General features: G+C 41.9%; 1 protein-coding gene and 1 long non-coding RNA gene across 6 annotated transcripts in view; both read right to left on the bottom strand.

Moving 5' to 3' along the window:
* The window catches only part of CFLAR (CASP8 and FADD like apoptosis regulator), a 48,595-nt gene extending 44,761 nt beyond the window's left edge, over nt 1-3,834 (bottom strand). The window contains exon 1 of one of the 5 annotated variants that reach the window (XM_049887817.1): nt 3,744-3,834. The gene's annotated coding sequence lies outside the window, so the exon portion shown is untranslated. The other 4 variants (XM_049887819.1, XM_049887816.1, XM_049887818.1 and 1 more) reach the window with 4 other exon arrangements.
* An 8,980-nt stretch (nt 3,835-12,814) lies between these two features.
* LOC126077986 (uncharacterized) lies at nt 12,815-15,554 on the bottom strand. The gene is made up of 3 exons (XR_007517929.1): nt 14,854-15,554; nt 14,261-14,386; nt 12,815-14,161 (listed from the first exon to the last, which is right to left on the bottom strand). It is a non-coding gene; the product is annotated as an uncharacterized LOC126077986 (long non-coding RNA).
* Nucleotides 15,555-17,963: the final 2,409 nt, after the last annotated feature.

Genomic DNA, 17,963 nt, shown 5'->3' with positions numbered 1-17,963 from the left:
GGATGAAAAGGTCTGTTTTGGAAGAAGTGTAGCTAGAGTGATCCTTGGAAGCAAGGACGGTGAGGCTTTTTCTCAAGTACTTTGGACACGTTATCAGGAGGGGCCAGTCCATGGAGAAGGACATTATGCTTGGTAAGGCAGAGGGTCCGCAAAAAAGAGAAAGACCCTGGACAAGACGAACTGACACAGTGGGTGCAACAATGGGCTCAAACATAACCATTGTGAGGATGGTGCAGGACCAGGCAGTATTTTCTTCTGTTGTATATAGGGTCACCATGAGTCGGAACCAACTCGAAGGCACCTAACAACAACATATACATACAAACTCACTGCCATTGAGTCAATTCCACTGAGTGATTGTGACCCTATGGGACAAAGCAGAACTGCCCCTGGGGTATCCAAGGCTATAAATGTTTTCAGAAGCAAACTGCCACATCTTTCTCCCGCTAAACAGCTGGTGGTTTCGAACTGCCAAGCTTTTGCTTAGCAGCTGAGTGCTTTTAACCACTGTGCCACCAGGTTTTATTTATATATATATATATATATATATGTATTATGTGCATATATGTGTGTGTGTACATATATATATAAACACTGCTGGCATAGTGGTTAAGTGCTACAGCTGCTAACCGAAAGGCTGGCAGTTCAAATCCCCCAGGCACTCCTTGGAAACTCTATGGGGCAGTTCCACCGTGTCCTGTAGGGTCGCTATGAGTCAGAGGATAGACCTGACAGCAACGGGTTTGGTTTTTTGTATATATACAAAGATTGTATATGAGTGTACAAACGTCTGAATACGACACTAAACTGCAGCCTCTGGTTATCTCTGAGGAATGGACTTCTGGGGACTTTATATACTCTGCATGTGTTTTAACCCAGGTAATTACAATACAACTTGACAGAAAAAAGTATTTGAAGAAAAAATATTACAATATAAAATGTTAAGTGCAATCCTGTGGTAAGTGCAAAGCCAGCCACCGAGTACATGAAAGTATAAAGGAAGGGTGCCCAAGGACAGAGGCTGAATTTAAAAGAGGAGAAATAGGGCTTATTACAATAGTGATCTTACTTACCCCACTGTAAGTAATGGAAGTATGCGTGTGAGCACACGCAGCCTTCTGTGACCTGTCATTACTTCCCCAGTCCGGCTTAAACAGCTTTCTCAACCACACTGTATGCTTGTAGGGGGCAGAAACTAAGTTCAGATCCATCTTTATGTCCCCAGCACCCAGGGCTTTGCCTGGCCCCGAGAAGCTCAATTAATGTTCATAGGATTACACTGAATTAAAGGCAAGCAGGCATTTCAGCCCATCAACACGAGTTTAATCAGCCCTTGAGGCTCTACAAGAGAAACACAACCAGATTTCAAAGGCGCCCCTGACCCAAAACGGAGTACATTCCTGGGATTTAAAGGGCGACACGTCAGGCGACTCTGAGTCCCGATAGAGTCCCAAGAATCTCAAGGGAGAGTTGGAGGGCTGAAAGCAGGAGGCTCATCTTTTCTGCCAGGATCTGGGGATAATGCCCTGATGCCCCGAAGCCCAGGCCGACGCCCTCACCGGGGAAGGTAGAGAGAAAAGGGCCGACAAAGTTCTCGGGTCCACTCACGCCAGGGCAGCTGCCGGCTCTTCTTGCTGGATCTCCGCCTGGAACGGCGCTCACCCTCGCAGGATAAGCTCGGACGTGCCGCTCTGGAACGCTGGAGTTGGAAATGCTCCCGATAGGGCAAGGAACTGGAGGAGACTGTCACCAGTGACAGGGTGCGGCCTCCCGGGCTGGCGTCCCGGGACCTCTGCCTGCGGACCACTTGCGCGCTTCCTCCAGGCAGGCCGCCAGGTGAGGCTCTGTGCACATGTGGCTGTAGGCTCAAAAATCGAGGTCTAGGAGCTCCCCGCCCCAGCAACTTAGAAATTCTCATAAAGGCATACGCAGGTGTTGCGGTGCAGTAAAACCTTTATTCTGGGAAAGAATGCACACAAACACTGCGGAAAGTTAACGCGAAGCCCACGCTGAGTGAGCGCTGCCGCTGCGGGCGGCGACTGCGACCTCGGAGACACCGCGGACACCAAACCTACTTCCGGATCAGCTCCAGAGGCCTTCTGCCCCAGCTCAAAAACCACACGCAACTACCAGTCACGCAATTCTCACCGGGTTTTTTAAGGGATATACAAGTAGGTTCACTTTCCAAGTGCTATATACCACGTTAAAAGAGGGGCAAATGTCAGTTACAAACACAGAAATGTAAAACATAAAGTTGTCAGAAAAAGCAATCTTAATCAGAATACTCAGCGTTGAAGCTATAAGTAAAAAAAAAAAAAAAATAAGTAAAGCAAGTTAAATTTGGTGACATAAAAAATGAAAATATCTGTATGACAAATACATTCAAGATTCTCTTTCCAAACCCATCTTGTTTTTTTTGTGTGTTTTTTTTTAATTTTGGAGCTAAGTCAAGTGTTTGTTCCGTCTTGGAAACTTGTAAGATTAGAGGAAGCGCCAGTGGGAAAAGTACCAAAAATTCAGTTTCTCTGAGACCTCTTACCTAAAGTAGTTCAAGCCCACCAGAGCCAGTCTTATTCTCCGGGATTTTCGGTGTCCAAAATGCCCTCTGGGTAGTAGGCTGGGAACCACCCCTCGTTCCATAAAAATAATTTTCAAAGGTCAACGAATTTAAATATTTGAGCGGGCTTTAGGATCCTTGAACTACTTCCTGCTCACTTGAATAATCAACTTATTCTGAATTTTATTGGCCTTTGTTGTATTGAAGGAACCCTGGTGGCGCAATGGTTGAAGCACGTGACTGTTAATAACATTTAAAAAAACAGGCTTAGGCCCTTCAGTGCAACTCCTGTCAAGCGAGAACATCTTGAAGTCATCTTAAATTTCCTTGTCTTTTTCCTGAGAAAAAAAATAAGCGGCGGAAATAGGTTTATTTTAGGGCTTTAAAAAATCCAATCTGTCCGTTAAGCATTCCCAAGGCAAGCTTCTTTGCAATTTGCCAAAATGTACCTTAAACTCAAGCTGCTTTGAGAGCTAAAGTCCCGGCCTACTTTACCAGGCTATTATGAGGCAGTAAAAATTTCTACAAGGCCGGTGCTCCAACCAGATAAAGGCGACCGTGCACACAGACAACTGGATAAAAAGTTCTTGTTCTAATCCACTTTCCGAAAGGAAAACTGCCAAATCTTTTGAGCAGTTCACTCCAGGAATTCAACAACTCTCAAGATTATCTTAAACCTGCTTGACTCTGGGGAGCCACCACCAAAACCCACAGCCTGTTTTCCGCCTCTTGGGGCTACAGAGGGTGACCAGTGTTGACCAAGGGTTATATTCCGGTTAGTCAGGTCCGTCGGTGCGTACCGGATCGCGCGTGGGTTTCCACGGCCTCCACCCCTTCTGGAAAACCCGGGCTGGGGGGAAAGGGCCAGGGGGTGAGAGCCGGCAAGGAGCGCCCCGCCCAGTGGGGCGCGGGGCAAACCGGATATTAGGAATCGACAGGGTTGAGTCACCAGCCCACAAGGCCCACTCCTCCCCGACCCCCCCGCCCCGGCGCCCTCCGTCTCTGGGCCAGTTCGGGGAAGCGCGGCTCGGGGAGAAGGGGCGAGGGGTGAGGCACGTAGGGGTGTCAGGCGGCGGGGTCCGCTGCAACACTGACGCAAAAACTCTGGCGCCGAGTCTGGGGGAGAGGGCGTCGGGCGCACGCGCTGCCCTTGGGGGAGCGCCAGGATCAAATGTGGGGCACGTACCGTCCTGCCCACAGCTGGGGCTCTTCTCGGGCTCCCGCCTGCAAAGCTTCACCTTCGGACAGCGCACACAAGATGGAGGCAAAGAAACCGAAACTCTGGAAGCGGACGTTGTGCTGGCGGATTACGATATGCGGCGCTCCCCTGCCGTTCTCCCTCCCCCACCCCCCCCACCCATTGCCTCCGAGCCAGGAGCCTTGCTTGCCTTAGATTTCTCTGAACTTTCACCCTACAAAAGCTCAAGGGTGTGACATTCACTCTTAGGCCCAGACAGCTACCCCTCACCCACATTCATGCCACACTAGTCCCTTTGAGTTGAAATACTGTCCTGTTCGATGAACAAACACTGTTAATCTGTTTTGACTTCTACAACTGGATAAAACCAGGATGGACATTTAAAGTAGTTCACCCAATGGGTCAGATCCTGTTGTGCGTGGGGTTGTAATGAGTGAAGTAGGGGGGTGACTCCCCAGCAGCTACCTTCAAGATGTTACAGTGAGCGCTGTTAAAGTTTGTTAATGATGCGTGGGAAGAATAGTAAAAATGAAAGCTCTTGCTATACTTGAATCTATTTATATCTAATAACTACCTGTTTGTTTTTTTTTTTAATTTAACTTTTCTTGAAATAATTTTAAACTTAAGGAGAGTTGGAAGAAGATACAAAAAAAGATCGACTTCCAGCATGACAGGGTGAGAAGCTCTGCTGTCCCACTCCTCAGTGAAACTGGTGAAAATTATAAAAACAAACAAAACACAACCATTTAAAGCCTCAGGAAATGGTCCTAAGGGCTAACAGCCAAAGAAGGAAGATCCATTCAACAAAACCTAGGAAAATTTAAGAAAGTCAGCTGTCTGTGGTTTTTGAACCCAAACTGATCCCCACACTTCCACCGTCCCCCACTTCAGCTCAGCAATGCAGACTCTACTCCAGAGTGCTGCAGCCAAGAATACAGAGCTCCCCCACCTGCTAAGTTCCAGTGGGAGGGCTTCTCCCCAGCCCTCTAGGAGCAGGCAGTAGTGTTTTGCATCTTGCCTGCAGCTACCTGTTACTGAGGTTAAGTCCTGGCTGAATGCAGTTAAGAGGTGGGTGCTCCCTTCTTCCACTCAACCCTGAATTGTGTAAAGTAGGCTTTACCTGATAATACTAGGGCCCTGCTCACCCTTGCCCTGATTTGTGAGGTGGTGTTCCCACACAAGCAGAGGCAAACCAAGAGGACATCAGGCTGCTGCCCCATTCCCCAGATCAGTCCCTACAGCAGGTGTGTCACTTAGAGAGAAGCCTGCCGTTGTCCCGAGGTCCAGAGCCCTGGCTCAGAGATTGTACCCCACAGGACAGAGAAGAAATGCCCCATAGGGTTTCCAAGGAACAGCTGGTGGATTTGAAAGGTTGACCTTTTGGTTAGCAGCTATAGCTCTTAACCACTGTACCACCTGGGCTCTTGGAGGGGAAAAGCAGGCCTTGAAACAGAAGGCTCCTAATCTTTTCCCAAAAGAACTGACTTCATTTGCAGCAGAGTGTGGAGAAGCTCAAACCTAAAAGCACTCTCAAGAACAGTGGAGGTTGTGGTGAAAGACGGTAGAGGATTTAAAACCCTCTCGTGACTTGTGGAACATACAGTCTCGCACCCACTTTATGCCTCTGGAATACTTTGAAAGTATTGAAAATATTTGCTTCCCTCCACTGTGGACTTGTATAATAGTGGAAGACAAAAGAAATGTTTGTTGAAGCAAAATACCTGGGGCATTAGGCAAAACTAGAGGTGACTCATGTACCCAAATAGAAGGCCCCCTCACAATAAAGCCTGCCACCCAAGACCGGTGGGCCAGACGGGCTCCCACAGATCACGTACTTTCACATAATATTTTTCTAAATCTATATTAAAAAAAAAAAATTTTACCAACCAAAAATTTAAACACACTAAATGTCTCAGCATGCATTCCACTACTGCAAACACATGTTATCAACAAAAAATTCAAAGCAGAAAATAATTGGGTCTTGAAAGGATTAAGATACAGGCTAAACTGTAGGCCAGATAGTTTGCAAGAGGGAACCAGGGAGGAGCCCTCCTGGGGTGAAAACAAATATAAAACACTGACCACAGGAACCAATCTTTGATTGGACAAGTTAGTAGAGCAATTTATGACCCAGAGTATTGAAAACAATAGAGCAATCAGCCAGCAATTAGTGGAGTTTAACACAATAGCTACAAACATGGCCTCAAACATACCCATAATCATGAAGATGGCTCAGGACTAGGCAGTCTTTTCTTCAGTTATACGTGGGATCTCCGTGAATTGGAGCTGACTTTATGTTGTTGTTATGTGCCGTCTAGTCGGTTCCAACTCATAGTGAACCTATGTGCAATAGAATGAAACACTGCCCATTCCTTTGGCATCCTCAGAATCTTTGCTATGATTGAGCCCATCATTGCAGCCACTGTGTCAATCCATCTTGTTGAGGATCTTCCTCTGTTTCGCTGACCCTCTACCAAGCACGATGTCCTTCTGCAGAAACTGGTTCCTCCTGATAACATGTCCAAAGTACGTGAGATGAAGTCTCGTCGTCCTAGCTTCGAAGGAGCATTCAGGCTGTAATTCTTCCAGGAAAGATTTCTTCCATCTTTTGGCAGTCTGAGTATATTCAATATTCTTCACCAACACCATAATTCAAAGGCATCAAGTCTTCTTTGGTCTTCCTTATTCATTCATACAACTAAAGCATGCATGTGAGGCAAATGAAAATACCAGGTGAATGAATGCATGCTGAGACATTAAGTGTGTTTAAATTTTTGGATGGTAATATAGATTTTGAGAAATATTATGTGAAAGTACATGATTTGTGGGAGCCCATCTAGCCCACTGGTCTTGGGTGGCAGGCTTTATTGTGGGGGGGCCTTCTATTTGGGTACAGGAGTCACCTAAAGTTTTGCCTAATGCCTCAGGTATTTTGCTTCAACAAACATTTCTTTTGGATCAGGTGCACCTTACTCCTTGAGTGACATCTTTGCTTTTTAACACTTTAAAGAGATTTTTTGTAACAGACTTGCCTAATGCAATACATTGTTTCATTTCTTGACTGGTTCTTCCATGGGTGTGGATTGTGGATCCCAATAAAATGAAATCCTTGACAACTTCCATCTTTTCTCCGTTTATTATGGTGTTTCTTGTTCCAGTTGTGAGGATTTTTGTTTGTTTGTTTGTTTTCTTTATGTCGAGGCATAATCCATACTAAAGGCTGTAGCCTTTGATGTTCATTGGTAATTGCTTTAGGTCCTCTTTGCTTTCAGCAAACAAGATTGTGTCATCTCCATATTGCAAGTCATTAATGAATGTTCCTCCAACCGTAATGCCGCATTCTTCTTCCTGTAGTCCAGCTTCTCAGATTATCTGCTCAGCATATTCTTATTCTTCTTAGGTGCTATTAAGTCAGTTCTGACTCATAGCAACCATATATACGACAGATGGAAACACTGCCCGGACCTACACCCCACGTATTAGGTCATAAAGCAAGATTTAGCAGAATCCAAAACATCAAAATATTACAAAGCATCTTCTCTGACCATAAAGCCATAAAAGTAGAAATCAATAACAGAAAAAGCAGGGAAAAGAAATCAAACACTTGGAAACTGAACTCCAAAACCTGCTCAAAAACGACCGGGTTATAGAAGACATTAAGGATGGAATAAACAAATTCATAGAATCCAATGAGAATGAAAACACTTCCTATCAGAACCTTTGAGACACAGCTAAAGCAGTGCTCAGAAGTCAATTTGTATCAATAAATGCACACATTCAAAAAGAAGAAAGGGCCAAAATCAAAGAATTATCCCTACAACTTGAACAAATACAAAGAGAGCAACAAAAGAAACCTTTAGGCACTAGAAGAAAGGAAATAATAAAAATTAGAGCAGAACTAAATGAAATAGAGAACAGAAAAACAATTCAAAGAGGTAACAAGACCAAAAGCTGGTTCTTTGAAAAAAATTAACAAAGTTGATAAACCGTTGGCCAAACTAACAAAAGAAAAACAGGAGAGGAAGCAAATAACCTGAGTAAGAAATGAGATGGGTGATACCACAACAGACCCAACTGAAATTAAAAGAATCATATCAGATTACTAGAAAAAACTCTAACAAATTTGAAAACCTAGAAGAAATGTATGAATTCCTAGAAACACGCTACCTACCTAAACTAACACAAACAGAGGTACAACAGCTAAATAAACCCATAACAAAAGAAGAGATTGAAAAGATAATCAAAAAACTCCCAAGAAAAAAAAAAGCCCTTGCCTGGACTGCTTCACTGCAGAGTTCTACCAGGCTTTCAGAGAAGAATTAACACCGCTATTACTAAAGTTTTTCAGAGCATAGGAAAGGACAGAATACTCCCAAACTCATTCTATGAAGCCAGCATATCCTTGATACCAAAACCAGGTAAAGACACCACAGAAAAAGAAAATTGTAGACCTATATCCCTCATGAGCTTAGAAGCAAAAATGCTCAACAAAATTCTAGCCAATAGAATTCAACAATATATCAAAAAAAAAAAAAAAAATACACCATACCAGGTATGCTGGGATGGTTCAATATTAGAAAAACAATTAATGTAATCCATCATATAAATAAAAGACAAGAACCATATGATCTTATTAATTGATGCAAAAAAGGCATTTGACAAAGTCCAACACCCATTTATGATGAAAACTCGCAGCAAAATAGGAACAGAAGGAAAATTCCTCAACATAATAAAGGGCATCTATACAAAGCCAACAGCCAACATCATCCTAAATGGACAGAGTCTGAAAGTATTCCCCTTGAGATCAGGAACCAGACAAGGATGCCCTTTGTCACCACTTTTATTCAACATTGTGCTGGAGGTCCTAGCCAGATCAATTAGGCTGGATAAAGAAAGAACATCTCGATTGGTAAGGAAGAAGTAAAACTATCTCTATCTGCAGATGACATGACCTTACACACAGGAAACCCTAAAGAATCCTCAAGAAAATTACTGAAACCAATAGAAAAGTTCAACGGAGGATCAGGATACAAGATAAACATACAAAAATCAGTTGGATTCCTCTACACCAACAAAAAGAACATCAAAGAGGAAATCACCAGATCGATACCGCTTACAGTAGCCCCCAAGAAGATAAAATACTTAGGAATAATTCTAACCAGAGATGTAAAAGACCTATACAAAGAAAACTACAAGACACTACTGCAAGAAACCAAAAGAGACCTACATAAGTGGAGAAATATACCTTGCTCATGGATAGGAAGACTTAACATTATCAAAATGTCTATTCTACCAAAAGTGATCTATAGATACAATGCAATTCTGATCCAAATTCCAATGACATTCTTTAATGAGATGGAGAAACAAATCACCAACTTCATATGGAAGGGAAAGAGTCCCTGGTTAAATAAAGCATTACTGAAAAAGAAGAACAAAGTGGGAGTCCTCACTCTACCTTATTTTAGAACCTATTATTCTTCCACTGTAGTTAAAACAGCCTGATACTGGTACAACAACAGATACATAGGCCAATGGAACAGAATTGAGAATCCAGACTTAAATCCATCCACATATGAGCAGCTGATATTTGACAAAGGCCCTAAGTCAGGTAAATGGGGAAAAGACAGTCTCTTTAACAAATGGTGCTGGCATAACTGGATATCCAACTGCAAAAAAATGAAACAAGACCCATACATGACACCATGCAAAAAAATTACTCAAAATGGATCAAAGACCTAAATATAAAATCTAAAATGAAAAAGGTCATGGAAGAGAAAATAGAGACAATGCTAGGAGCCCTAACACATGGCATTAATAGTATACAAAACATTACTAACAATGCAGAAGAGAAACCAGATAACTGGGAGCTCCTAAAAATCAAACACCTATGCTCACCCAAAGACTTCACCAAAAGAGTAAACAGATTACCTACAGACTGGGAAAAACTTTTTAGATATGACATTTCCCATCAGCATCTGATTTCTAAAATCTACATGATACTCAAAAACTCAACTACAAAAAGACAAATAACCGTATTAGAAAATGGGCAAAACATATGAACAGACACTTCACTAAAGAAGACTTTCAGGTAGCTAACAGATACATGAGGAAATGCTCACAATCATTAGCCATTAGGGAAATGCAAATCAAAACTACAATGAGATTCCATCTCATTCCAACAAGGCTGGTATTAATCCAAAAAACATAAAATAATAAATGTTGGAGAGGTTGTAGAGAGACTGAAACACTTACGCACTTCTGGTGGGAATGTAAAATGGTACAAGCACTTTGGAAATCGATTTGGTGCTTCCTTAAAAAGCTAGAAATGGAACTACCATAGGATCCTGCAATCCCATTCCTTGGACTATATCCTAGAGAAATAAGAGCCTGTACACAAACAGATATATGCACACCCAGGTTTATTGCAGCACTGCTCACAACAGCAAAAAGATGGAAGCAACCAAGGTGCCCATCAATGGATGAATGGATAAATCATGGTATATTCACACAATGGAATATTATGCATCGATAAAGAACAACGATGAATCCTTGAAACATTTCATAACATGGAAGAATCTGAAAGGCATTATGCTGAGTGAAATTAGTCAGTTGCAAAAGGACAAATATTGCATAATACCACTATTATAAGAACTCGAGAAATAGTTTAAACAGAAAGAAAATATTCTTTGATAGGAGAGTGGGAAGGGAGGGAGGGAGGGGGTATTCACTAATTAGATAGTAGATAAGAACTATTTTAGGTGAAGGGAAAGACAACACACAATACAGGAGAGGTCAGCACAACTGGACTAAACCAAAAGCAAAGAAGTTTCCTGAATAAACTGAATGCTTCGAAGCCCAGAGTAGCAGAGGCGGGGGTCCGGGAACTATGGTTTCAGGGGACATCTAGGTCAATTGGCATAATAAAATCTATTAAGAAAATATTCTACCTCCCACTTTGGAGAGTGGTGCCTGAGGCCTTAAATGCTAGCAAGTGGTCATCTAAGATGCATCAATTGCTCTCAATCCACCTAGAAAAAAGGAGAATGAAGAACACCAAAGACACAAGGTAATTATGAGCCCAAGAGAACGAAAGGGCCACATAAAGCAGAGACTACATCAGCCTGAGACCAGAAGAATTAGATGGTGCCCAGCTACAACTGATGACTGCCCTGACAGGAACACAACACAAACCACTGAGGGAGCAGAAGAGCAGTGGGATGCAGACCTCAAATTCTTGTAACAAGGCCAGACTTAATAGCCTGACTGAGACTAGAAGGACCCCAGAGGTCATGGTCCCCAGACCTTCTGTTAGCCCAAGACAGAAACCATTCCCAAACCAACTCTTCAGACAGGGATTGGACTGGACTATGAGATAGAAAATGATACTGCTGAGGAGTGAGCTTCTTGGATCAAGAAGACACATGAGACTATGTGGGCATCTCCTGTCTGAAGCAGAGATGAGAGGGCAGAGAGGGTCAGAAGCTGGCTGAATGGACAGAAAAATAGAGAGTGGAGAGAAGGAGTGCGCTGTCTCATTAAGGGAGAGCAACTAAGCATATATAGCAAGGTTTATATAAATTTTTCTATGAGAGACTGACTTGATTTGTAAACTTTCACTTAAAGCACAATAAAAATAAAAATAGAAGAGATAATTACTGGTGATTGGAATGCGAAAATTGGAAACAAAGAAGAAGGATCAGTGACTGGAAAACATTGCCTTGGTAATAGAAACAATACCAGAGATCCCTGATAGAATTTTGCAGGACCAACAGCTTATTCTTTGCAAATACCTTTTTTTCAACAACATAAACTGCAGCTATATACATGGACCTCGCTGGGTGGAATACACAGGAATCAAATCAACTACATTTGTGGAAAGAGACAATGGAAAAGCTCAATATCATCAGTCAGAACAAGGCCAGGGGCCGACTGTGGAAAAGACCATCAATTGCTCATATGCAAGTTCAAGTGGAAGTTGAGGAAAATGAAAACAAGTCCAGGAGAGCTGACTCTATAGCCACTAACAGAAACAACAGATGGATATGGTCAGGGAAAGAGAAAGAGAGCTCTATTGGTGCCACAGTTTTCCCAGGTTTACTGGGCATACACAAAGTGTGCCTCACTGAGGAGTAACATCAGAGGCTTAACACTGGGAGGGAGGAAGAAGAGGAACAGACTTCAATAAAATAATCCAGCCAGTCACTGAACAAATAAACATGCAAATGACAATAACAAGCCCTGCAGTGCTGGGAACAGGATCCAGTACCCAGAGCTGTGAAACTGTTTTAACTAAAATGCCCAGTTTTCAACAAAAAATTACAAGGCAAACAAAATGTCTTAGCCTGGGTCCTCTAGAGAAGCAAAATCAGTGATTTATATATAAAACCCAATGCAGTTGAGTGGATTCTGACTCATAGCAACCCTATAGGACAGAGTAGAACTGCCCCATAGAGTTTCCAAGAAGTGCTTGGTGAATTCGAACTGCCGACCTTTTGGTTAGCAACCATAGAACTTAACCACTATGCCACCAGGGTTTGCATACATATATATATACATACATACATACACAGAGAAAGAGCGCGAGAGAGATTTATCTCAAGGAAAAGGTTCACGTGGTTGTACAGCCTGGCAAGTCCCAAGTCTGTGGATCAGGCGTCAGTGTGGAGGCTTCTCCTGACTCACATAGCTGCAGGGCTAATGAACCCATGACTGGCAGTTAAGATGGCAGGCTGCTGACTCCTAGGCTGCTGAGACCAACAAATCCCATGATGAGCAGGCAATATGGCTGCTGGCTCAAGTTCCAAGAACAGGAGGCCAGATGATGATGAGCCAGATGTAGGATCCAGAGTGAGCAAAAGAAACAGGAAAGATGACCCATGTAATGGGGAAAAAAAGCAGACTAGAGAAAGTGCCTGTGACAATGACCAGATGTCAGATTTACTAGAAAAAGACATCAAAGTAACCATTACAAACATGTTCACAGAACTAAAGGAAAGTATGATTAAAGAAGTGAAGGAAGGTGTGATGACAGTAACACATCAAATAGAGGGTATTGATAAGGAGATAGAAATTGTTAAAAAGAACCAAATGAAAATTCTGAAATTGAAAATAACCAAAACAACTCACTAGAGGGAATCAACAGTAGTTTGAACTGCCAGAAGGAAGAATAAGAAAATCTGAACACAGATTGATAGTGTGCAAGGTAAAGGACAGAGAAAAAAGAGAATGAAGAAAAATGAACAGAGACTCAGAGAAATGTGGGACACCACTGAGCGCACCAAACGTACACATAATAGGAATCCCAGAAAGGTAGAATAGCACCATAAGATTTTCAATGGCTGATTTTTCAGAAGTAGTTCACTAGGCCTTTCTTCTAACATTCCTCTGGGTAGATTTGAAACTCCAATCTTTTGGTTAGCAGCCAACTGTGTTAACGTTTTCATCACCCAGGGACTATAGGTTTTCATAGGTTCCCTTTATTAAAGAAGTGTCTTCCAACTTCTGGTTTGCAATAAGATTATTTAAAAAAAATTTTTTTATGTCAAATCTCCAATTAACAGAAAAGTAGCAAGTACAGCACAAAGACTTTTTTTATCCTGAACATTTGATTGATCGTAAGTTGCCAATATGATACCATTTTGTTCCCCTTATTCTTCAGTTTCTTCGGTTTGTTTCCTATAAACAAAGCGTAGTGAAATGAGTTCCTTTATGGGGCCATTTGCCTTGGATCTTTGGAAAAACAGCTTAAGACATTTTTCTCCTAAGCCCTGAGGAGTTACTTTTGCCCTAGTTTTCCACCCCAGAGAGTTTGTTACTTTTGTCCAGGTTGGTAGACACTTCCTGAGTAAGCTGTAAACAGTTGATGGTTTGATGCTTTTTTTTTTTTTAATACTTTATTGAGTTTTTGGTGAAAGTTTTTACAGCAAATTAGGATCCCTTTTAACAATTTCTATACATATTGTTCAGTGACATTGGTTAAATTTTATACATTGTGTCAACTTTTTCATTATTTCCCTTTGGGCTGTTCTGTTTCCATTAATCCAGCTTCTTTGTCCTCTCCCCTCAACCTTCTCATCTTTGCTTTAGGATAAATGTTGATTCCTTGATCTCATATACATGATTTTTTTTTTTTTTTTTAAGGATCACAGTACTCACAGGTGATGTTGTTCATTTTATGAGCCAATCTGTTGTTTAGTTGAAAGGTTACCTCTGGGAGTAGTTTCAGTTCAAAGATTAAAGGGCACATCAGGGCATCTTGGAGGGTTTCTCTAGTCTCTGATGGTCCAGTAAGTCTAGTCTTTGTTTTTGTTCTATAAAGAATAAGATTTTGATTTTATTGGTCGGAGTCAACACGGCACTATAGACAGAAGCACCACGCCATCCCTCCACAGCAAAGACCTGAAAAACTAAGCAAAACAAAGACAGACGTCAATCCTGGTACCGTAAGCATCAAATAAAGAGATGAAGAACTCAGACAAGCACTGAATGGAATAAGAAACTCATACAGAACTGAGATGGAGTAGAGATATTGGGGAGGTCCCCTATCCGCTGATGCAGCATGGATTCGCCATCTTGGACTCCTGTTGGTGATCACTGGACAAGGAGTATGGGAAAGCAGCTTCACAGAGCACCTAGCAGGAGACAGAGCACCTGGTAACCAGCAATATATCACTTTCCCACCCAGCCCCCATCCTTCTCCCCCCTGCTCAGTCTCCACTGCTTCCTAGCTGGCTGCAATTGCTCAGCCAACTGAGAAGTACAGGTTTCATGCTGCTTGGATTTGCCCCACCCACATCAAAGAGCAGCAGACAGGAGTACAGGAAAGCAGCGTCACAGAGCCCCCAGCAGGAGATGGAGCACCGGGTAACCAGAGATGTACGCTTTCCCACCCCCACCCTTCTTCCCCCAGCTCGGCCTCTGCCACTACCTGCCGGCCTCAATCTCTTGGCCAGGAGGCACTGGCTCCGGCTGTGTGCCACTTGGACTTGCCCCACCCAAACCGGCCAGCTCTTTCATTGCTGTCTCTTTGTTGCTTTTTTTCCGCTTCTATTCGTTCCTTCCCTGCCTCTCACCTTCTACCCTCCTTTCTCTTGAATACCTGGCTGTGTGTGCCATCTTTGCTTCCTCTTGAAAGGCTGTGAAGTGCCACTCCACTGGGGAAATGCTTCCCCAGTCTGTGCCGCCACATTGGTGGGATCCCCAGAGCCTTTTTTTGTTTTTGTTTCCTTTTGTTTTGTTCTCTTCCGTTTTGTTTTGTTTGTTTTCTTTCTTTCTTTTTTTTGTGGCTTGGGAGCCCCTTCTAGTCAGGTTGTACTACGCGTCTTGTGAGCCATTTCCGTGGTCTGTGCAGCAGTGTCAGTGGGATCCCTGGGGACTTTTTTTCCTCTTTTTTTCTTTCTTCATTTCTCAGTTTCTTCTCTCTATATACTTACGTTCCTTTTCCATCTCCTGAATACCTGGTGCTGTGTGACATCTCTGCCCCTTATAGCCAGACTGTACTGCGTACCCTTGGAGCCACTTCCCTGGTCTTGCTGCTGCATCAGTGGGATCCCTGGGGGCTTATCTTTTCCTTTTTTCCTAATTTCTATTTATTTTTTGTTTTTTCCTTTTTGTCTTCATCCATTTCTTAGTTTCTTGTATCTCCATTCCAGCAGCTCCCTTAGCCCTCTTTTTTGTTTGTTTTTTTTGGTTCCTGTTTTTCTCTCTCTTCTTTCCCTTACTCATCTTAGCTCCACACATCACAACTTCCCCCCTCCTTCCTGCCTACTTGCACTGTGTGCTGAACATCACATCCCTGAGTAGCACAGGCACAGTCTACTGGAAACTGCCCTTTACTGACTTCCTGCCTGCCCTGTGGGCCCTACTACATGTCAAAAACAACCCATCCCAGCCCCTCCCCTTCAGCTGGACCTGTCCTGCTGTACCATAGCTGAGTGACTGGCCCTGCCCATTGGACAAGGAGGTGAAAAGTATAATGCCCACACATGAGCAAACAACAGAGAATGCACAGCTCTCCTGCTCAGATGTAACCAAATAAAACAAAAACAGCAGGATGAAACATACAAATCAGCAGTCAATAAATGGGGAAAATAACTACTGAATGTTCTGAAGGCAGCAGACAAAACATATTAAAAAACAGAGCAGGATAGTTCCAGTAGACATCCAAAATAAAACACTAGATAACTTTCTGGTAGAAGAAAAGGCATTGGAACTAACTGATATGGGATTGAAATCTCTAATATTCAGAGCTGTACAAGAGTTGAAGCAAAATGCAGACAAAAATGAGGAAAAAATGGACAAATCCATGGAAAAGGCAAATTCTTGGAAAATACAGACAAAAAGATGGAAGAATTCAGGAAAATAATACAGGAACAAACTGCCAAAATAAATTCACAACTAGAAATCATACAAAACAACAATTAGAAATCCAAAAAATAAGCAGCAAGATATCACAAACGGACTGTGTAACAGAAGGGCTGAGGAGCAAGTTTGAAACAATGGAAGACGGGATTAGCGAAATTAACGACAAACACTTGGATACAACTTTCTTTGAGGAAAAATCAGAAAAAAGGACAAAGGAAAATGAAGAAACTCTAAGAATTATGCGGGATACAATCAAAAGCAAAAATTTATGAGTGATTGGAGTTTCAGCACAGGCAGAGAAAACAAAAAACACAGAGAGGATCGTTGAAGAATTGCTGGCGGAAAACTTTACTAATATCATGAAAAATGAAAAGCTGACAATCCAAGAAGCTCAAAGAACACCATATAGGATAGACCCCAAAGGTAAATCACCAAGGCATATCATAAATCACACTCACTAAAACCAAAGACAGGATCCTGAGAGCAGCTCAAGAGAAATGAAAAGTCACATACAGAGTGGAAAAAATAAGGCTAAGCTCTCGATTATTCAGCAGAAACCATGCAGGCAAGAAGGCACTAGGATGACATATATAAAACCTTGAAAGAAAAAAACTTGCCAATCAAGAATAATGTGTCCTGCAAAATACTTATTGTAATATGATGGTGAAATTAGAACATTTCTAGATAAACAGAAATTAAGGAAATATGTAAAAACCAAACCAAACTTGCAAGAATTATTAAAGGGAGCCTTTGAATTTGAGAACAAACAGCATCAGACCATAGCCTGAATCTAGAATGCAAGATCATACCAGCCAGATACCAACCTAGGAAATAAACCCTTAAGGACTATCCAAAACCAGAAGAATCACAACAGGGAACTGGAGAGGCTAATCTGGAAATGACAACAAAGTCAGAACAATAAAAGAGGGAGGCAATAAATGGCGTAGGTATAGAACTTTCTAACGGAGAGGAAGGCAAGGTAATAACAAGCAATATTAGGCTGGTTGAAACCTAGGAAGATAAGGGTAAATTTCAAGGCAACCACAAAGAAAGTTAAAAAACCTACTCATCGAAACCAAGAAAAATGTAAAGTCTTACTAAAAACAAAATATATGAAAACAAAAGAAATGAAAAAAAGATCCACGAACAAAATTAATTCAGCACAGGAGAGTTAAGAGGAACAAAGAAAATGTCAGTACCACCAAAAAAAAAAAAGCACTACAAAATGACAGCAATAAACTCACACCTATCAATAATTACACTGAGTGTAAATGGCCTAAAGGCATCCATAAAGAGCCAAAGAGTGACAGAATAGATTAGAAAAAAAAAAAAAAGGATCCATCAATATGTTGTCTACAAGAGACACATCTTAGAAACAAAGACATAAATTTATTAAACATCAAAGGATGGAAAAAATATATAAAGCAAACAGCTACGAAAAAGAGTAGGAGTGGCAACATTAATCTCAGATAAAAAAGACTTGAAAACAAAATCCACTATAAAATGCAAAGAAGGCCACTATGTAATGATTAAACGGACAATACATCATGAAGGCATAACCATACTAAACATCTACTTACCCATTGGCAGGGCTCCAAAATACATAAAACAAACTCTAATAGCACTGAAAAGGGAAACTGACAGTTCCACAATAATTTCAGGAGACTTCAGCACACCATTTTCAGTAAAAGGACAGAACATCTAGAAAGAAACTCAACAAAGATACAAAAGAGCTAAACGGCACAATCAGCCAACTTGATCTCATAGACATATATATTACATTCCACCCAACAGCTGCAAAGTACGCATTCTTTCCCAAGGCACATGGAACATTCTCCTCAATAG

The sequence above is a fragment of the Elephas maximus genome, chromosome 6 (assembly GCF_024166365.1).
Source record: "Elephas maximus indicus isolate mEleMax1 chromosome 6, mEleMax1 primary haplotype, whole genome shotgun sequence".
NCBI classification, from domain to species: Eukaryota; Metazoa; Chordata; class Mammalia; order Proboscidea; family Elephantidae; genus Elephas; species Elephas maximus.
The sequence above is the reverse complement of the archived record's forward strand: the minus strand, read 5'-3'. Positions and strand labels throughout refer to the sequence as shown.